This window comes from Oxyura jamaicensis, chromosome 1 (genome assembly GCF_011077185.1).
Source record: "Oxyura jamaicensis isolate SHBP4307 breed ruddy duck chromosome 1, BPBGC_Ojam_1.0, whole genome shotgun sequence".
NCBI lineage: Eukaryota > Metazoa > Chordata > Aves > Anseriformes > Anatidae > Oxyura > Oxyura jamaicensis.
The window spans coordinates 4589961-4612828 of record NC_048893.1 but is presented as its reverse complement, the minus strand read 5'-3'; the positions used below and the strand labels follow the sequence as shown (position 1 = coordinate 4612828).

Sequence of the window (22868 nt, the reverse complement as noted above, 5' to 3'; positions counted from 1 at the left end):
AAATGTTGACTTTAGACTTGTCATAATTACCTTTGAGCAAGCATTCATTTTTGTAATCATGTATGTGATTTGATACATTTAGCCATCACTTATGAATTTTCCCTGCTTACTAGTTTAGATATGTTGTTAATTACATAAATCATCTAGTTCTTCCTTTGATTTCAGGAAATCTGAAACAATGAAAATGTTTTGCTCCCCTCCCAACAACCATTTGGGTATTAATAATTTGCTTAAGTAATACAGGAAAGAGCAACATAAAGAGTTAGTGAAACTTTGATTGAAAGGGAAGCTTACATGGTTATAAACTGATCTTGCAAAACAATATTTATTTATTTCCTTAATTTCATTCATGTGACCAATTTTTATGCCCTTAGATAGGAAATAAGGTTAAAATGATGTGTTTTTATTTGCAGATTAAGGACTAGAAGGTGTTGAATAATCTTATGTTTGTGCGTGAGTGTGTGTGTATGAACCGAAGAAACGAAGAAACACTAGAAATAGAAAAAAAAAAAAAAGAGGGAGAAGTTTTCATCTTTTCATACGTTTTACATGGAGAAATTGATTCAAAAACTAAAAAAGTTTAACAAAAAGCAAATATGTTGTTTTTTCAATCTTTCACAAGATTGGAATGACTAAAAAAAAAAAAAAGAGAGAGATTTTTTGAGATTTTCTTACAAAATGTCCAAACTTGGGCTAAGTATTTTTATTTATTATTTTTACTGTATTAATATTAGGCATTTTTAATAGGTTCTGTCCTTTTGCATGTTTATTTGCATCTCTTTGACATGGTTAAAACAAGTAAAATCTCTTTGGATTGTAGCCGCATGTGCAAGTGTCTATGCTATAACAGCTTCTGAATTGTTTATGCCTTTTGAAATGTCCTGGGATATTCTGCTTTTCCTCCACCTGCCACTACAGAAAACCACAATCTCTTTTAGATCGTGTTTTATTTGTCATCCCTGTGTTGATGAATCTGGTACTCTAAGATGTCTTTTTGTTTGTTTGTTTGTTTTTGTTTTGTTTTGTTTTTAGTTTTAAAACCTGAATCAAATAAGGTTGAGAGTCTTACGCTTATGCATAGGTGTCTTAGATGAAAGTTGTTGACTCTTGGTTGGATCTTCATTGCATAGCTTGGAGAAGCATGGACACATGAGCCCTGAATAGCTCATGCAGAACTACAGGTTGCTGTACACCAAGACATCATTATGGGACTAGAAAATATAAAACAGGACCAACAGAAAACCTGCAACACTCTGGAAAAAAAAAAAAAAAAAAAAAAAAAAAAAAAAAAAAAGGGAAGAAAAAAGAAAAACTGTCTTAAACTGCATGAGGGTCTCTGTATAGGCAGCTGAATTAAGCATCTAGCTGACAGAAAAATCCCTAAGTTCCGTTCCAAAATTTCTATTATTTTAAGAAAATTCTAGGAGAAAGAATCTGTATGGGGAAAAAAACAACATATGGGACTTTATGGGATCTGATATTGTCCTGTTCGGTATGTTGCAGGAGGCTATACTTGCTTACTACTGCCTGGAATAGATGTTTAACACTAAGCAAATATTCATTTATTTGGTTAGTATTTGGCAGTAGGCAAGACTATTTTGAAAAATAGTTAGTCTTTGGTGCAATTCAGTCACCTAAACATAGGTTAAAATTTCTACCTAAGATATCTTCAGGCTCCCAAACATCTACCCTTCTGCTGTGGCAGCTGGATACCAGGTGGGAGCCCCTAAGACATCTCGAATGGCACTATGTGCCTGCATTCAGGAAAATGAATCACCTCCCCTAAGTCTTGAGGTAAATAGAATTAACATTAAAAGCATTTAGAGACAGGAGGGGTTTTTATTCATTCTTTTTATCACTTATTATTTAAATATAGCTTAACAAGACAAACAAAGCAAAGTGCCTGTATCCCATTATCTTTTTATATTCTTAAAAAAAAAAAAAAAAAAAAAAAAAAAGACAATGCACAAAAAGTGTCTAAAATTGAGCAGCTTGTGGTTATGTTGCTATAGTTACAGGATGATCAGAGTCTTTGCTAAGCCAGAAAAAGAAATGAGCAGTTTCAAAATAGTTTTGCACCTAGTAGCTGCAGATAGTGCTACATTTCCAAGTAGGCAGGCTTGGTGTGCTCTGCATTGGTGAAATGCAAAGAAGCCATTTGTCTCATGAAATTTCCTAAGAATAAAAATCTTTCACACGTTACATCTGAGAATTTCTATGCATGTTTCAAATAAGAACAGCTGCTATTAGCAGAGAAGGTCAGAAAATGGTTGGTTTTGTTGTTTGTGGTGATGATGGTTTTTCCTCAGAATAATTCCCTCTTTCCTTTTTCATCATAAAAACAAGCACTTAATATTTTTGTGGCCAAAGATAAAAACAACTAGTTTCTAATTGGAACCTGTTATCAATATAACTATATATATATTTCTACTTGTTAAGCTTCACAAAAAAAAAAAAAAATGTGAAACAGTTTGGAAAAAAAAAAAAAAAGTCACTGAAAAGTCACTGATTATCTCTAGAAAAAAATATATTCTGCCTTTTGAAGAATAATTTCAGTATAGACGATGAAAATGATAAAAATGATCATGCAGAGATGTCAGTACTGGAGACTTTAAGAGAACTTTGAATGACTTGACTGGAATTTGTAGAAAGGAGCAAAGATCAGGAGTTGGCTGTACCTAAATTTTTGTCCTCTTGTTTATAAATATTTTGAGGTTTACTTATGCATTAGGTTTCCCTGAATAAATGAAAATATTTTGTACTAAAATGTGAAGAATACATAAGACTAGATGTTAATAGATAATATTCCTAATATATCATCTGCTCTTCAGTGAATTCTCATGCAGGCAACAAAGCATTTGCTGCTTCTAAACATGTCCATCTTTTATATTGAAGAGTGCAGTGGAAATCTTTTACTATTCAACATTGGCTTTTATATTTTATATATATATATTACCACCATCTAAAAAGACCCTACTACAAACTAAAATAAGTGCACTTTTACATATTACAGGGAATGGCTACCTCTTACTGAGAATTGTAGGACTAAAAAAGGAGTTGATTTAGGCTTCAAAGAGGTTGATTTTAGTGGGGAAAAAAAAAAAAAAAAAAAAAAAAGTTGGAAGCTGAAATAAACCAAGAAGACTAGCAACATATTAACTAACAGGACCTGTCTCTCTAAAGGACCAAAAAAGGAGTGTGAAAGATGATTATACTATTGTCCACTAGTCCACTAGCTCTTTCCATATATCACTTGTGCATGAGGCTTGTAGTCTTCTGCAGGTTGATGGGTCCACTTCGAGCAGAAATTTGGATCCTGTGGTCTCCAGATATCCCTTCCAACCAAATTATTCTGTGATATATGTTGCCTCTTAAATACCCTGGGTCTGGTGGTTCAGCACAAAAAGAAAATATTTTCTACCTTCTTTTTTAATCAAAGTTTTTTTAATTCAAAGATTTACTGAGTTCTGTTATGGAAAATGAACAATTGAAATCCCTAGATACCTAGTAAATTATACTTAGTGTCCAAATAAAGGCTAATGTCTCAGATCATATCCAGCTAGTCCTAAATCACCTTCCTCTCAGACCTGGACCTGAGATTACATTTGTGAAAAAAAAAACAAACAAACAAAACAAAACAAAGCAAAACAAAATAAAACAAAACAACAACAACAAAAAAAAGGATTGTACTGTCATTTACAGAAAGTCCAGTTGTGCAACTTCCTAACTCTGTATGAGTTCTGCTATTATGATGATGTGACAGATACACAGCTTGTAGTTCAGCTTCTTGTTACTGTAGTTCTTTTGAAGCTAAATTCTCAGTTTAATCAAAGATTACATGAAAATACCACAATAATAATTTTGAAATAAAAGATGTGTGTATGTCATCCAAAGTAATGCCCAAATTGTTCAGTTGGGCTATAATTTCTGAGCAGCAGTTCTCCCATTCTGAAAACCTGTTATTTATAAGAGAATTAAACAGCATCATCAGATGACTTAACTGACTCTGAAATTGTAGTATGAGGGAAAAAGTGGGAGTGAAGTGCCAAACTATCAATTGAAGCATTACTCTAACAATGTCCAAGGTGATCAGAAAACAAAAAAAGTCCATATTTCTACTCTCAACTACCAATTAAGGAAAAACTACTCATTCATTATCATGAGAAAATAAGTCCAGAAATCTCAATTGAAGATTATTTGAAATTAGATTTTTTTGTTGTTTTTTGCTTGTTTTGGCTGGTACTAGTTATTAGATTGACAAATCTATATCTTCTTTCTTTATTTGTTCACATTCTTCTGCTCACTCAATAATACTGGAGCAATAAGGGACAGGATTGCATAGGTGTTTAGGCTCCTAGCTATGGTCAGGTTATTGGATAACTAAGATTTCTAATGTCCTGTAAATTCCATCGCTAATGCCCAGGTTTTCTGACAGTTCTGTGTAATATTTACTACTATAACAGTCTAAGGCCAAAGATGAGACACACACAATAATTGATTCTGTTAGCAAGACTACACTTCATAATTAGTTGACTCTAGTCGACAGAGTCCCCTGGGAGGTGATTCTGAATTGTGAAGGAGTATAGGAAGGCTGGACCATCCTCTTGCAAAAGAGCAGTGAGAGGTAATGCATGGAAGGTCAAGCTGGCAGGGGAGAAGATCAGCCTGGCTGGACAGGGAGCTTCCCCAGGAACTCAGGAAAAAAAATATATATATATATATATATATATATATATATATATAAATAGAGAGTTTATGGATTCTGGAAGATGGGGCAGACAACACAGGAGGAGTATAAAGCTGTTGTCGACTTGTTCAGGGAGAAAATTATAACAGACATCCCAACTGGAACTCAATTTCATTAGTGTAGTAAAAGATAATTAAAAAAATGCTTTTATGTATATATTAACAGCTAAAGGTAGGTTAAGGAGAATCTCTGTACTTAACTAGAAGTGAGGGGGGATGTGGTAATGCAAGATGAGGGTAAGGCTATGGGCTATGGTACTTAATGCCTTTTTTTTTTTTTTTTTTTTTTTTTTTTTCAATCCTTATTAGTAAGAACAATTGTTTTCAGGGTACCCAGCCTCTTGAGTTGGAAGATGGTGACAGGGTGCAAGATGAAGCACCTATAATCCAATGAGAAGCTGTATGTGACCTTCTATATATTTTGAATATTCGTAAGTTTATTGGGCATGAGAGAATTCATTCAAGGGTACTGAAAAAACTGGTGGAAATGTTCACCAACCAAATTTCAATAATTTACCAGCAGTCCTGGCTAACTGGGGAGGTCCCGGCTGACTGAAGATTAGCAAATGTTACTCTGATCTACAAGAAGGGCAGGTAGTAGTGTCCAGGGAATTACAGGCCTGTCAGTGTGACCTCAGTATTGCGGAAAGTTATGGAGCAGATCATCTTGAGTGCCATCATATGGCATATATGGGATAAATGAGTGATCAGAAGCAGCCATCATGGGTTTATGAAGGACAGGTCCTACCTGACTAAATTATTCTCCTTCTATGACAAGATGACCCACTTAGTAGATGAAGGAGAGGCTGTGGGTGTTGTTTACATGGATTTTAGTAAAATATTTGACACCACTTCCTACAGTATTCTCCTGGAGAGACTGGTGGCACGTGTACAGGTCACTGTGTGGAGAAGAGGCTGGATGGCTGGGTTCAAAGCATTGTAGCAAATGCTGTTCAATCCAATTACCATCTGGGCACCAGTGGCATCCCCAAGGGCTCAGTCTTGGGGCCAGTTTTACTTAATATTTTTATCAACAGTCTTGATGTAAAGATCAAGTGAACCCTCATTAAGTTTGCAGATGATACCAAGTTAGGCATGACTGTTGATCTGCTTGAGGGTAGGAAAATTTTGTAGAGGGATGTGGATAGCCTAAATTGATGGACCAAATCCAATTGCATGACATTCAACAAGACCAAGTGATGGGACCTGCACTTGAATCATAACAACCATATGCAGTAATATAGGCTTGGGGAAGACGGGCTAGAAAGTTTCCTGGCTCAGAAAGATCTGGGGATGTTGGTCAAAAGCTGGCTGAACATGAGCCAGCAGTGTGCCCAGGTGGCCAAGAAGGCTGGTGGCACATTGGCCTATATGAGAAATAGTGTGGCTAGCAGGACAAGGGAAGTGATTGTCCCATTACCCACAGAACTGATGAGACCATGCCTCAAGTACTGTATTCATTTTGAGGCCCCTCACTACAAGATGAAGTTGCTACAAAGTGTACAGAGAATAGCTAGGAAGCTGGTGAAGAGACTAGAAAACAAGAGTTATAAAAAGTGGATGAGGGAACTGGAGCTAATTATCCTGGAGAAAAGGAGGCTGAGAGGAGGTACAGCTACCTGAAATGAGGTTGCAGTGAGAAGGGTGTTGGTCTCTGTTCTCAGGTGACAAGTGATAGGATAACAGGAAATGGTCTTTAGTTGTGTCACGTAAGCTTTAGATTGGACATTAGGAGGAATTTCTTCATGGAAAGCGTGGTCAGGGAAGTGGTAGAATACCCGTCCCTGGAAGTATTTAAGAGATGTGTGGAACTGGCACTAAGGGATGTGGTTTAGCGATGCGAATCTTTTAGTCAGGTTGATGGTCGATGGTTGGACTTGATGATATTGAAGACCTTTTCCAACCTAGATGATTCTAAGATTTTATGATTCTATGATGTTAATTAACAGGTAACAATAGTGGAGACATACCACATATGTTCAATGTTTGCATTTTGATTTTGTTTCAGAAAAATTCTAAAACTGTGAAAACAAGGCCCTGATTCAACAATCTAACCACTGGTACCTATGGCCATTCAAGACACTTAAGGGCAACTGGTCTTCAGCTGCCTCCCCAAGAAGGGATGGGTCTCTTACAGGTCCTATGTCATACATTACACTTTGTGGTAAATGGTTCAGATAATTTAGGAAAGGTATATTTTCCTTTATTTAGGAGACCAAATTGAAACTGAAATGCCTGAGAATAATGCCACCTTTATTAGAGCAGGTTTTAGGGATATCAAAATACAGTTGTGCTGAGCATCAGGTAGTTGGGTTAGCAAAACAATCATGGCTGGTGGCTGTTAGTGTTGAAAAGGAGGAATCTGGGCTTTTATGGTAGTGTCTAACAGAAACTGAATTTGTTAACCAAAGTCCTTTTAACACATTGGCAGCAGCAGACTGCACACCCTGATTCACAGCCTCACGTTCCATCCAGGCTAAACCTCTCCTAATTTTGTCAGAAGTTACTCAGTCCTGCCCCCCAGCCCAACCATACCTGTGTTAAAAAAAAAACAAAAACACATAAAATAAAACAAAACTCCACTAATATATATTCTACAAAGTTATGAGCTGACTCTGCTCAGTTATGCAATATAATGTTAAAAAAACTGTTGGATTCTCTAACAAAATATACCTTATTCCAGTGCAAAATTGACAGCCTAAGATACATTTATGGCAACTAATACTGTAAAATCTGGACACTTCACATGCTTTATGATATCCCACAGAGGTAAAGAAAGAAGAATTATTTGACAACTGGGAGTAAAAGGCACAGAAAAGTAAAATGACTTATCTAGGATAATATATAACAACTGTGACAGAAAGGGAAGCTAAACCTGGGTCCCCTAATTTCTAGCCATATATTCTAGCTAGTAGATAATCCTTCCTGCTCTAAACCTGTAATCTTGGTGTTCTCACTGATTCTGCATGTTTTTAAAGCAAGATTATTTATCTATCTATTTATTAAATGCATGGTTTAGGTGTTGGCTGAAGTCTTGTTCCATTAAACTGAAAGAATGTTTTGTCAGAGAAGTTACCAGTACAAGAATCACACCAACATGGTCTTCACTAATTGATCCTCATCTAAGTAAAAGCTCAAATTCACGTTTCGTGAGCTCTCCATACACGAACTACACAAGAAATACAAGGACCGTAACAACGTCAACTGTGATATTATATTATTTGGAACATTTCACAAGACGTCAACATTTTCAAGCAGTATTGCAGCAGGTGTCAATTAGTACCAGGTTATCGTTTATACCAGGTTTACACACGCACACACACACAAATAAAAACAAACAAAAAAAAGCACCAGGAGCCTGAGCTGTCTTTGCATTAACACATGCACCTTTTGACCTTTAGCTGCCATTATTCCAGCAGTGCATGAGTCTACATCTGCAAGCCCTGTATGGCAATCTAAGGTACACATTGTCATCCTAAACTGCGGTAATGCCTATGTCTGTGTCGCTGAATGAAATCTCGGGCCCTTTTTCAGCATTCACTGGCCAGCAAAGAGGACATTTCTCTACACCCATCACAGCAGCAAACTCCAAGTGGTTTCTTTGGGTGAGAAGATTTCCCTTAGCTGAAGTTCCAAAAATTCCCGTTCACCAATTTTTACAGACTATTGAGGTCCCTTTAAAAGGTAATATAACCATTTAGTCTGTCAATCACTCTTCCCAGTTGTTTATCATCTGCAAACTTGCTGAAGTTGTGTTTTCCCCTGTATCCAGGACATAAATGAAGATGTTAAACAGTATTGTCTCCAATATCAACCTGAGGAGTAAGCCATTAGAGACTGTCCCCATTTCACTTCATTGCTCATGTTCTTTCTTTACATCTACCAATCTAAAATTTATCTATTCTATCAAGCAAGTGGTCCAAATTTGCTCTAAAGCCAAAGGATGTACACTGTCAGGGGGAGATTCATGTCATGCTAAAAGATACATGCCACATCCTGTTGTTTGTTTTCCTTGAGTGTAGCTGTGGCCTTGATTTCTATGGTTAGACAGCTGTTTTTCAGAGACTATAGGTATGTTAGGTGTACCTCACATTTCTTTAAAGAATTAAAGTTATCTACCACTAGAAAAATATCAGTGGTGTCAGTAATCATCAACACTTTGGTTTTAATTTTGCTATAATCAGAGCCTGCTCTGGCTAGGACTCCATATAGAGCTTGAAGAAACTTCCACACAATACTTCTTTTAAAATGAACCAACTTCTCTGAGAGTTATGGAAAAAGTCTTGTTGTTAAAAGGCCAGAATTTTCTGGGAAAATGCATCTCAGAATACTCTGCTAGTCAAGCCAGTATATTCTGAAGAAAATATTTAACAAGCTCTCTAAATAACTTGATCCTTGATTGTGCACTGACTGTATCATAAATCAAGAATAAGCATTTCAATTGTGTCTTAATCCCTATGAGCCCAACCTCGAGGGCTGCTAATATGGTTTGTGATCTGCAGCTCAAACAAAGGACTAACATCTTTGTTATAAAACTAACTGTTTGACAGTTTACTATAGACAGGAAACATGCAGAAAAACCCACATGTGCCTTGCACTATTCATGGTTTCATCACTAAATAAATAAGCAAAAAATAAAACAAAATGAAAAACAAATTCCAATCAAAATGAAATTTGAGAACATCCTGAAGAAATACGTTATGGAATGTTGGATGTATTTGAGATAAACAGCAGATGGCATTCTCAGGTGGTGGGAAAGATAAAAATGTGAATTTAGAAATGTTAGGATTTTTGTAACTGCAGAAAAAGCGTAACTGTTGGAATTCAGCAACAGATAGTGTAAGAGCCTATTTGCAGCTTTGGGGAACACAGTTGTTTTGCATCTCATGCTGTTTCAGTGAAAATCTAAAAGCATCTTGGTGTGTTTAAACAAAATGAATGAAAGCATTTGCTGATCAGAATAACCTTATATATCCCCAGCCATGTACAATTAAAACATTAGTAAGGGCTACTTTTTTTTTTTTTTCCCATGAATAAAAATAGAATAAAACAAAAATAACAAAAATAGAATAAAATTGAACAAAAATAGAATAAAATTGGGTTACCTTCAATTGGAATTATTTTAGTACAAAACAATAGAAGAGCAAAGTTAAGGTGTCCTTTAAATATGTTTGTCTCTGTGAGTGCTTATTTTTCTCAACAGGAAGATCCTGGAAGTTTAAAGGTGTAGTATAAACAAAACAAAGCCATATGAAATTCACAGCTGGAAATCAGTTTTTTTTCTGGCTTTAACAGACTCTTGTGCTACTAAACTGCAGACATTAAGATTGTTATAACCTTACAGAGAGTTTAAAATTTTATCAGTGATCAATTTGTCAAAAATGTATTGATGATAAATGTCAGTGGTTAGTTATGTAAAGTGTGGAGTTTGACAACAAAGAAAAAAAAAAAAAGAACTGAATGACAAAAGAACATTTATTTATTTGTTTGTTTGTTTGTTTTCTTGGCCAACTCAAGAAGAAAGAAAATGTCTAATGAGAGGAGATGTGACTTCAAATCATCACAATAATTAGAAAGAAAAAAATATATTATGGAGAACAGTGAAAACTTGATGAAAGTTCAAGGAATGTTCAAGTAAATGAGAATGATCAAGAATGATAAGTAAAAGAGCCACAGATAAAAGTTTTAGGTAGTCTTTGATGTGTTTTGCCTTATCTATTTTTTTATTATTATTCTTGAGAGAGCTAAAGTCACCAGCAGGTTTTTGAAGCTCCTCGTGAAGACTAAGGGATGAGGTTGTCATGCCCACCTAAGCTGGTGAGCTACAATCACTAGAGTATCAAAGGGAAGAAGAAGACATTTTAAGGCCTGATTCACCTATTCTAATTGGAAGTAGTTTTTATAGATTATTTTTTTCCTATCTTTGACTCTAAAAAAGGAATTCAGATACTTAACTCAGAAAAGAGTGCAGACCTCCAAGTTAGACAGAAGAATACTAAATTTTTATGTGTCTAGGATGCTTGGGAAAAGATGTGTTGAGATTAATTCAGACTTCCAACTCAGCATTGGCTGTGGTCACCTAAGTGCTGTGCTGTGAGGTCTGTTGCTGTGAAAGATGAGAAAGAGAAGGGCTTTGCAGGGCAGAAAAGAGATACTCAGAAAAAATCTAAGGCTGAAGCCTCTTTTATGTAAGCAAAATGATGGTCAGTTAAACCTTATGAGAGGGAAGTTCAACAAGAACAGAAGTGGGAATGGCCATAGTGTAAGTGGAGAGGTTTACACATAGAAATATTCTTATTTTTATTATCATGCTGGTCTATATTCCAAAGAATTAAAAAATAAATAAAATCTCAGAGTGCCACAATTAAGCAATGTAAAAATCTGGACAGAACCTTTAGTGTCCAAGTATTAAAGAAGCTTGATAACTCTCAAGTATCTTCAAGGAAAAACAAATATGCAAAAGTCACAAAGGATTCATTTGACTATGTGGGCTAATGTTTAACAGATGCTAATACTTACAGGAATGTTGTGAGAATTAATTAATGAGTGTTGGTAAAAATAATCCTAGGAAGCAGTTTTTATGTACAATGAACATGTTATGAAAGCTGCACCTTTGCCTTTGTTGACTTTTTAGTGGATAAGTTAAATGCATTCTTGTACATGAAGACAAACAAAAGTCTTATGTTTGTAATAAAACAAAAACATAATCTAGTCATAATTGTGAATTTTGTGGATGGGTTACATAAAAGATAAAATAGTTGTAAATAGTTTTTTTTTTTTTTTTTTTTTTCTGTTTTCCAGTTATATATGACAGAAAAAGAAAAAGAAAAAAAAAAAAAAAAGATTGTGTGCCACTTACTGCAAATACTGAATTAAAATGATCTCATATATTTATAAAGCATCTACAGTATAATACCAGCATTGCTTCAAGTTTGCAGGCAGCAAGAAGCTGTTCAGGAGAACCCCTGTCTTGTTGGACTCTCTTCCTTGATGGGGGTAATTTTTTTCTACTTCACAAATTTTGAAAGACAAGACTTTCTGAAAACACATGCATGCGCACACATCAATTATGGACATACAGTGATAGTTTAAGGTCTATGTGCACAGCCTGTTTTATGTTATGTTTGCCTGCTTTCTTCCCTGTTTTGGACATCCTTGAGCTCAAACCCCACTGCTGGTAGTAGCAGCCATTTTTACAACTCTCCTTGCCATTTTCTGCCTACTCTAATAACTGTGTGACAAAATATTGAGAGATTTATCCCTAAAATTTATTCTGTATTTCAGTACTTATTACCTCAATTTCCTGATCATCTTCTGAAGTATCGGGTCCCAGTGGAAACAATGTGATTGAGAGGAAGATGGATATTGTTGGATGGACATTGATACATATGACATGGTATCCAGACAGATGACTGGACCAATTTGAAGCAGAACAAACTGAAGCAAACATCAATGTTTTGTATACAATCAAATTTGAAATGTCTCCTTTGTGGAGCAATTACTACTAACTTTATTTGTTACATAAAAGAAAATGTTTGGGCTCTGGAGAACAACTGATATAATTGTTTCTGAACATTCTCCACTTTCCTTTTTCATTCTCTTGGTAATTTGTGAAGTTCAAGGGATGATAGAGTGATATAAGGAAGTTAATATTTTTTGGAATTCAATCAAAGCATTTGGTAATTTTTAGCTGTTGAAGAGATTTCTTTTGAGATGGAATGTGATATATTTATAAATACTTAAAATTATTATTCCTAGTAGCATTATTGCATGACGTTTTAACCATCTTTTCATGGGATAAATAATCTCCATATTATTAACGAGTAACATGAGTTGCTAAAACCTTCTATGCAGTGACTTTTAACTCTCTTGCCAGCAAGAAAGTCTCCTTGGGAAACCCTCATTTATTTAGCTGCATATAACACTTTGACCCTTCCTTCTGTCTTTAGATCCCTAACACAGCCATTAGAAGTGGTTCAAAATTGAAACTCCTGTTACAGAGGAGATTTTGATATTTCAAATGGAATCAAAAGAACTACAAAGGATTGTGATAAATGCTGATTGTTATATATGCATTTTAATAAGGAACAAATATTACAAAACTCAGAAAATAGAACAAAAAAAGGTCTAGGACAAGTCTCATTAATTCCTTAGTCCTAATGTAAGTTTAGTTTTATCTGACATTTCTCACATTCTTTTTTCTTTCTTTCTTTCTTTCTTTTTTTTTTTTTTTTTTTTTTTTTTTCTTCTGATCAAACTTTTAAAGTCACCAACAATTGAGATTCCACAGTCTTTCCAGGTAATCCATTTCAATACTTTGTTAGCCTTTCCAATGTTTTTCCTCATGACTAACCTGAATCTCTTAGTTTTCTGTAAAATGTGTATGTTTTGCAGTCTCTATAATGGAGTACACCATTAAAAATGAAAACAGAAAACATTAGAGTCTCTTTCCTTTTTTTTAGCAATCTTTTAACATATCTGGAGATACCACGCTAAATAAATCCAGTTCCTTCAGTCTTTCCTCCTTTATTACATTTTCTTGACTACTGATCAGTTGTTCTTTTTTGCCCAGATAACTCCAGTAAGTATCTTTCTTTAAGTTTAGCATTCCAGACTATACATAGTGCTGAACAACCTCTGAGTACATTATTTCCTTTTTATATTACATATAAATATATATGTTCGGTGATTTATTTAAGTGAAAATCCAAATGTTTAGGAAAAAATCAAATACTCCATTTCAAATGAAATTGGAAACAACAACAACAACAAAAAACACTTCAGCTTTCTGCCTAACCATCCTTTGTTGAAGGGGGCTTGTTTGAAGGATTGTGATGATTTTGGCAATGATTTTTCTGGCAAAAAAAAATTAAGTCAGAAAATTTAAGCTGGCTCTGAGCAATTTGGAGAACTCAAAGGAATAAAGTGATGAAATATCAAAATGGAGGGAAAATGAGGGAATAAATCTGCTGAGAATTATCACAAAGAAAAGTTAACCACAAAAGGGGCATTTTGTTGACTCCATGATGTCTGTTGTCTTTACTGTTGTTTTAAGTTTACAAGAACATGGTGCAGAAGCTGAATTGCTAGACAACATATAAAACCATGAGAGAAAACTGTATCTCACTGCAGTTCTGCTGCACCTCCACTGAGCTTATTCTCATTTTGCATCCCTACTTCCATATGAAAACATTACAAGTTACTGTGATTTACCATTATTTCCTGCCATACTCAGAACTTATTGTTCAAATTCCCTACCGCCTTATAATGGTGCAATTTATTTATCTAAAAGCACTATCTAGGGGCCCAAATAACAATTAAGTTGCTTGAACATAAAGAGGAATGTGGTACTAGCCCAGAAGAGTTAAGAGTTTATAATATGCTAGTCAATACTGTTTTCAGTTGAGCTGAGGTACTACTTTAATAGCAATATTACATCTGATAAAATATCTGCAAGGACAAAAAAAAAAAAAAAAAAAAGGGGGGGGGCATAAAGGACTTTGGATTTTGAAGAGATGTCCATATAATTGATTTTTCCTTCCATTAGTCAGTCAGCTGAATATTTTCTTTAACCTCTGGTAATGTTTTGTCTTCTTCTGTATGTTCTTTAAGGAGAATATTTCTGAAAAGTGTTTGTAGGCTATAAATACAGGACAGCTAAAGAATATTTGTAAGCCTGCAGGCCCCAATAAAATGCTAAGAAACAACAAAGCAGTGTTAACAGCAGTAACAATTTTGAGTTCCTGCTTCAGTAAAAGGACTGCTTCTGAGTTTGCAATGGTCAGCAAAGCAATGAGCAACATTAGCTATTCTTGTAAAGTACTTCTACAGAATGAAATCTTGTGCCCAGCATAAGAATAAAGAAAAAAAGTAATCAAAGATGTGGAGAAAGAATGCAGAGCATCACTTCAATATAGGGTACAATTTGTTTATGATATAATTTCCCCCTACATTATTTATTCATACTAAGCTCTTTAGTGGATGTATGCTGTGTTTAAATAATACCTATAGAGTTTTATCTTTCAGTTAATAGCTGACACAATAATAATCATGTCTGAAAATAGAATGGGGTGCTCATGTTAGTGGTTAAATAAAGCAAAGATAAAAATAAATAGAAGTGTCGGAAAAGATATTTATTAGTTTTTTATTTTTTATTTTAAGAATAAGGAAGAATGCATTTTGGATCAGTGCACAGCATTGTATTTGACCAAACATGACACATGTTGTTGTGTTCAAGCTTCTAGCTACCTTTCTGCTTTTATGTGATAAAAATGTATTTTTATCTTATTCCCATGTGTCCTTTCCTTTTCCATCTACAACTATATCCTGATTCTAACTGTCAATGTTTTCAGTCCTCTTAAATCTGAATTTCCTATTAGTTGAAAAAGTTGTTTTAATTTAAATAATGTTTAATTTAAACAATTAAATTAATTATTATTAATAATCATCTCTTCCTGAATTAAATGACATTCCCATGGTCTTAGAGTCATGATTGTCCCATGGACTTGATGGGCTTCAAAAGTGATACAAGAGGAAATGGTCAATGGGAATGTCCTCTACATCTTCTGCACATCGAAATGTGAGAACTAGTTGTGTGCTCATTGCCTTGTGTCAGTAGACAAAAGTAGTCTCCTCGTAATAGCACAAAGCTGTCCAAGGCTTGCATTAAAATCTTGTACGTGTCTGTAATCAGCCTCTGCCTGCAGTGGCTTGACTGACATAAGAAAGTCATTCCAATTCAGTAAAATTCATGCAGTTTACACTTAGTATTGATCTTTCTGTTTATATTTTCCTTTTAACTAAAAGAAAAGAGCTTGTCAAACTGCCAGCAAATGCTTTGTTTCTGGGGTGTGGAAGTACTCTCTAGAATATAGGGCAGAGAGACAGTTATCATTTCCCTTCCCTGCAGAAAAAAAAAAAAAAAAAAAAAAAAAAAAAAAAAAAAAACTGGTATTTCCCAGCATTTCTTGGTGCTAGAGTGATAAGAAAAAATCACAGAAGACTATTGATACTGACAAAAAGGCATGAGATTTAAGGAAACACCTACAAGTTATGATAATTTTAAGCAGAGAACACAGCAAAATGATTATCTTCAAAGAGACAGCAATGTGCACTGATATAATAGAGTCTAACTTGCTCAAAGGGGTGAATGTGGGTTGATCAATGAAGACAACTAGATCTAGAATTCATTGTAAGCTGTCTTATCTAGTTGTCACAGTGAAAAATAATAATATCCTTGTTGCTTTGTACTTACTGATCACTAACAATTGTTAAGCACTGCTACTAGAGTGTTAGCCTTATCCTCTTATTCACAGATCGAGTGAGATCTTTCCAGCATGTCACATTTAATCTCAGTTCTTTTCCTGAAAGGTATCACCTACTTTTGGAGATTAGTTCTACTAAAAGGGAACTTATTTGGCCAATAGAACTATTAGCAGTATCTTTTGGCAACTGATTCTATCATAGGCACATGAAAACAAAAATCAGATTTCCTTTCTCCATCTTTGGGTATCATATTTAAACCAATTTTTACTGTTCTGGAAAAAAAAATAATTGGGAGTAAATGCAGTTGATAGTTTTCTCTGTGATCCCCATTTTAATTAATTTCTGACTAATTTCTGAATTAGTTTATTGTACAGAATGGGGGGTGGGAGGGTCGGGGGTTGCGGGGGGGGGGGGGGGACAACTATTTTCACTCCATGTTTGGTAATTAATATGTACCTGTATTTTGAAAACTGAGTCCCTGAGGGTGATTTCACAGCAGAAGTGAATGCATGTTGGAAATAACTCCTATTCATGGACCAGGTTTCATATGCAAATCAACAAGATGTACTTTCTGCTCTCCCATTGCTCCTAATTTTACCCAGATGTGAGACACTGAAGTACAACCTATAATGTTGAGGCATTTAAACTGACATATCTCATCTTTCAAGGAGTTTTCTAACCAAAAAGCTTTAGGTGATCTTCTGACTTCTGCTGGGAGTCCAGTGCAATTAATGCAGTTTCCACACCAGGTTTTATCTCCAGACTGGCAGGCGTTTGTGATGAAGAGTTACCTAACCTATGCTGTGCTGCTCAGACTGAGTTTCATGCGACTTCACCGCAAAGCTGGAACTTGCACTGATACTTCTTTTAAGCTCTAGACTGACTATTTAAGTGTGAGAAATTAATCCGGGCAGGAACAGAAATTCAAGGGAATGTCAGTCTGCATGTAGATGTTAAATCTAGCCATGTGGAAGATTTCTAGGCATGCAGAATGTGTGCAGCTTAGTTATGCTCTGCATGCCCAGTACTATCACAATTCATATATGTACTAAGGGCTGGAAAAATAATCTAATGCAATGGACCTTCAAAAAAAAAAAAAAAAAAGTGTAGAGAAATAAGCTGCTTTTGCAATCTGTTCATAATTTACACCAGAAAAGGATGTTAGGAGGAGATGGTTATGATTTGGGTTCATTTCCTGGCTGTGCTGCTTGCAGTCCATTGGACAGCGGTTAGACACCCACAGCCTATGACAAAACCTTTTCAGGAGTTGATGCAAAAGGACTTTGATGGGGTAAAGCAAACTGTAACATACATTGATGTCAGCAAGGGGCAGTGTTTGCTGCAGTCAATAGGTAGCCTTAGTTTAATATAAGACATATCCCTCTTGGGAGGTTATATCTTTTCGATGGAGAGAAAATGTACTTGCTGATCTAATAGATCTCAATTTCAAAATATTACGATTCTGTAATGACACTGGCATCACATACTGCCAACAAAATAATGTATCTCAGAACAGCATTTATGGTTCAGCATGGAGTAGAAAGGAGGGGGGAAAATGGAAAAGAGCAGCTCATTATATTTTGGTTATTGTGTTTGTTAAGCTTTGCAATCACAAACCATGATGGATACAAATTAGTTATCTTTGCTTAATATTTATTATTGTTTTGTCTGCCTGCATGTGGAAGAAGTGAGCAGTTGAATAGATTTTGTTTGAAAGGACACCCAGTTGCTGTGGAGCTTCCTTTAAGTACTACTTTATTCTTTGCAAAACCCTGTTTCAGGTAATTTCCTCTCAGCAAAAACACAGCAGTGAATCATAAAAGAATGAAGCAGTGACAGCTGCTGCAGTGTTAAGGTTGAACCTTGATTTCCAGCTTAAGGTCTGCTTTAGGTATTTTCTTCATCAAGAGGCTCTGTTGTTTACTTTCAGCCATTTATTTATTTATTTATTTATTTATCATGTTTCCGTGCCACCTTTTCCCCTGTATTGGCCAGGTTTGAATTTCCAGCAGTTGATCAACTCATCTGAATAGATGAGTAAGAAGTTCTCTGCCTTACTCGGAAGGCACTACCAAACAGACTGTGCTTTCTTGGACACTACAAAGTGCCTGTAATGGCTCTGGAAACCCACTTAATCCAACCCTAGGTGTCCATCTTAAAGTGAGCTTTATTTTTCCCTAAGATTTGTTCACTGCCTAAAGTGCATCTGTTCACTGCCTAAAGTACTCTGCCTAAAGTACAATAACTTCAGGGAGACCTCTTGTTATCCACTCAGGGACATCAAAGCATGGGTTAGTTGATCTTAAGCTGTTCTCCATGCAAAGAGCTCACTTCAGATGCCTGAACATTAGATATTTATCATCCACTTGACATTCTGGTAAGGTGTGGATCTTTCCAGAGGTCTAGTGGTATTTCTGCAAACCTCACAATTTTATTTTATTTTATTTTACTACTCAAATTACTTCAGGCAACACTGAACACAACTAAATATAACATTTACATGGTGAAAGTAATTTCTGTAAACTGGTCTGTGTGATTCTGTTCCTGCTAGGAGTACAAATTCTGAAGGTTCTGCACTTTGATAGGAGACTTACACTTCTGGAAACACAGAACCCCTAACAGTTTACTGGAATAGCTCTCCTGGTAAAGAGATCTCCAGCAGATGTATGAAGGTATCATTTAATGTGTCAGTTTATTGTTTTAAGGTAAAGGAGAATTTCTTACAAGTGTACCTGAAGATGGATGGGTGTCTAACAGCTGTTGTGGATTTCTTTGCAAAGTGAAGGACACTCTCCCCAGGAAAATTGTTTGTGCCAAACTTGTGATAAAACCTGAGAATGGTCTCTACGCAAAGCAAAAAAAGGGAGCCAATATGTCACATTAGACATTCACCTGTCTTCAGAGTATGAGCTTTTTGAATGACTAATGAATCAAATACACTTTATAATGAACAGCTCATTCAATCTTCACCAAGTCTGTTTCTCCACCCCAGAACCATTGGATAGGTTTTCACAGTAACAACTAACACAGAGAATGGCTTTCAATCAAAACTGAAGACTAATGCAGATTTTTATTGATCCAAGAGTTGCATTTGAGACTATATGTCATGTAAGAATCTTGATGAAAATAGCAGAACTGCTGTCAATCTGAATAGCACCAGAGGTTGGTTTGCTGATCTCTAATCAAAGTTTTTGGGTATGCTTCTATGACAAGGCTAGTAATTTAGACTGAAAGTTCTCCACAGGGGCCAATGTCATACCAATCTTATTTAACATCTACTTAAATGCTACTCCTGTTATGTACAGTCAGTACACAAGTTCAGTTATACAGACAGACTATATCCTGCACCTCTTAACTCCTTTATCATGTCTATGAATTATTACTGACATTTTCATCCACTTTATTTTTCCTTGCCCTTATTCTTTTCTGTCTTTAGACATTTATAGTGTCATACTGAATTTAGCTTGAATTACAGCTAAAGACAAAAATGTGAGTTTGTTTTGTGAAATGCCTAACACAGTTTCAGGAGGTAGAAAGAGAAGATCAGCATTTGCTTGCTGGCTGTATGAAGATAACCCATCATTTTGCATTCACTCCCCATGCTTCCCCTTATGCTTCACAAGAAAAGTGAGACTTTATGATAAATTTTGTCACCAGGGAGTTGACTTGATAAACACAATTTTGGAGGGTGTTTTTCCAAGTATAAAGTTTAATATGGAAAGAAGCATGGGGTTGTTTGCTAGAGGAGTTCTCTTTTCTGGCAATGAAAATTGGAATGGAAAAGTATGGGATCTCTGGTTTTCTTGCATAAAAGCTAGAATTTTATGTCAGATATGTAGAACAAGTAAGCATTTAAAGTGTCTCAAAAGGAGTGATTTAAAAGTGGCTTGATTTAAAAATGACTTAATTGTCTGCACTTGTGGCTTTAACACAGGTAAGGGCTTCATAAAACCAACTTGAAAATTTGAGCAATTGCCTAGATTAAGATGGTTAAAAAGAACCAATCCATTACATTAAACATTCTGTTAAATATCACAACTGCGCTGGTGTCTTACTCGGAGTGTACCAGACTAATATAAGGAAAGAATTTCAAGCAAATATTGAAAGTTAAACGACCCCAGAGCTAACATAACCTAATCCACTACTTCAGGGCAAATATAATTCCTCCTTCTTTTCTAGAAATAATGTTGGTTTTAGAGGAGCACATTTAACATCAGTTTTAAACCTCATGTTTTCAATGCTTTTAAAACTGTTGTATATAGTTGTAAAACAGTTGTGTCCCTCAAGCTGGGGGAAAGTGGTGATCTGCTGGAGGGTAGGAAGGCCCTGCAGAGGGACCTGGACAGGTTGGATCGATGGGCAGAGGTCAACTGGATGAGGTTCTACATGGCTAAGTGCTGAGTCCTGCACTTTGGCCACAACAACTCCATGCAGCACTACAGGCTTGGGGCAGAGTTGCTGGAAAGCTGTGCAGAGGAAAAGAATCTGGGGGTATTGGTCAATGCTCACCTGAACATGAGCCAGCAGTGTGCTCAGGTGACCAAGAAGGCCAACGTCATCCTGGCTTGTATCAAGATGTGTAGCCAGCAGGGCCAGTGAGGTAATTGGCTCCCTGTACTCTGCTCTGGTGAGGCCGCACCTCAAGTACTGTGTTTTGGACCCCTCACTTCAAGAAAGACATCAAGGCCCTGGAATATGTCCAGAGAAGGGCTACAAAGCTGGTGAAGGGCCTGAAACACAAGTCCTGTGAGGAGCAGCTGAGGGAACCAGGGTTGTTTAGTCTGGAGAAGAGGAGGCTCAGGGGAGACCTTATTGCTCTCTAGAACTATCTGAAAGGAATTGGTGGGGAGATGGTGGTTGGCCTCTTCTCATGGGTAACTAGTGATAGGACTAGAGGGAATAGCCTTAAGTTGCAGCAGGGAAGGTTTAGGTCAGAAATTAGGAGACATTTCTTCTCAGGAAGAGTTGTCAGGCATTGGAATGGGTTGCCAAGGGAGGTGGTGGTGTCACCGTCACTGAGGGTGTTTAAGGAAAGGTCAGATGTGGTACTTAGGGACATGTCTTAGTGAGTAAGTGATAGTGGTGGTAGGGGAACGGGTGGACTAAATGATCTTGGAGGGCTTTTCCAACCTTAATGATTCTATGATTCTATATTCTGCCAGAAAATTAATCAAAAAGATTTTTAAAAATAAACAAAATATCAACTTATATCTATGACTGTTTGTAAGTTATCACTAATCAGCACTATAAATTCTCTCAGCTGTGCTATTCTAGTTACAGCCAGCTTTTGCATGATCCTTACCAAGAACGTAAATTCAAGTATATAGCTTTATTATTATCAGAAGTGTTGCTTTTATTTTGATTTTGCAGTAACAAGTTTGCAGGAAATTTGTTAAACTTGTTTTTATATTCAAAACTCTTATTTTTAGAAGTCTGACAATCAAAAAAAATGATGTTCCATGTTAGTCACTTAATGTGCAATTCATCTCACCTAATTTTGGAAATGTAGAAGATAAATTGCTAAATTTGAGCAGGTCACTGTGAGCTCTCTTAGCAGTCAATAGTGAAAAACAGGTATTTTCAGAGGATGATTCACAAAATCTGTCTCATCACCAATTTTAGAATACAATACCATTTATCGAATAAATTCTCTCTTTCTCTATATCACACCCTTTCCTTTTAGGGATAAATTCAGGTATAAAACATATTCTTATGATGTCTCTGTTGTGGCAGATGGATGTTAAATCTGTATGATCTATGGAAGTTATTAGGAAGTTTTACACATATAAGGCCTGAGCTTTCATCAATAGGAACTTAAACAAGGGCTTCAAAACCTGCATTTAGACAGCAAAGTAGATAAATAAATTAATAGTTTAAGAAATTATGCTACCTCCTTCAGATATAGACTTATGATGGAATAAAAAAGCCTAGAAGATTTTTTTTTCTTGTTTGCAAAAGCATTCTGAAAAAAAAAAAAAAAAAGGATCCTTCCATCCTTCCATTGACTGAATCTCATCTCAGGATGTCCATATTTGAACTTTGATTTAGTATGCACACTGAGGGTATTAAAGAGACACATTTTTTTTCTTTTTATTATTAAAAAGTCATATACCAAGACTGATCATTTCATAGCAAATAATTTTTTAAAAGAGAGAGAGAAAAAAATAAATAAATAAATAAATAAACCACCTTCTGTATTAAATGAATTTCCAATAAAATTAGGAAACTAGTTTAAGAACCAAGCTATACCTTAGCAATTTAAGGCTGAGATGGAAATCAAACTTTGATAACATCTAATTTATGTATGGTTTATTTTTAAATACTGTTGTTTTCATTAAAAATGGTTCAATTTCAAGTACCCAATTAATTCCAGCTTTTCACAGATATGAAACTTCAGACTAAGCCCTAAAAATATCACTGTATTTGTGCAAAATGAACACCAATAATGCAGGAAAGGTCTCTTTGGCTGTGAAAACAGTAGTTGACACAGATTTAAAAAGAAGTTCCTGTTCCAAAAAGCTGAAGATTTCAATGTAAATGGTGAGGCAGTTGTAGAAGACACAGGATACAAAATAAACCAGTTTAATGAGGAATAATAATAGAATTCCCCTCAGCAGCATAACTGTTGTTAAGCATGTTTAGGCCCTGGAGAAGGTACATTGGAAATGTAGTGAGGCAATACTAGGTAGTTTCTGTCAAATGTAAGGTGTGGCATGGAAGAGGACAAAGAAATTAAGTATGTAGCAGGGGAAGAAGATGCATCTCCTTCCCTCCTTCCCTCCCTCCCTCCCTCCCTCCCTCCCTCCCTCCCTCCTTCCTTCCTTCCTTCCTTCCTTCCTTCCTTCCTTCCTTCCTTCC

At 35.7% G+C, this 22868-nt stretch overlaps 1 long non-coding RNA gene across 1 annotated transcript in view; it reads left to right on the top strand.

Annotated features, from left to right (window-relative positions):
- Positions 1–5800: 5800 nt before the first annotated feature.
- Positions 5801–22868, top strand: part of LOC118172073 — a 29964-nt gene continuing 12896 nt past the window's right edge. Inside the window, exons 1-2 of the long non-coding RNA XR_004753557.1 lie at positions 5801–5834; positions 20298–20610. This is a non-coding gene — a long non-coding RNA (uncharacterized LOC118172073). The remainder of the gene's footprint in view (positions 5835–20297; positions 20611–22868) is intronic.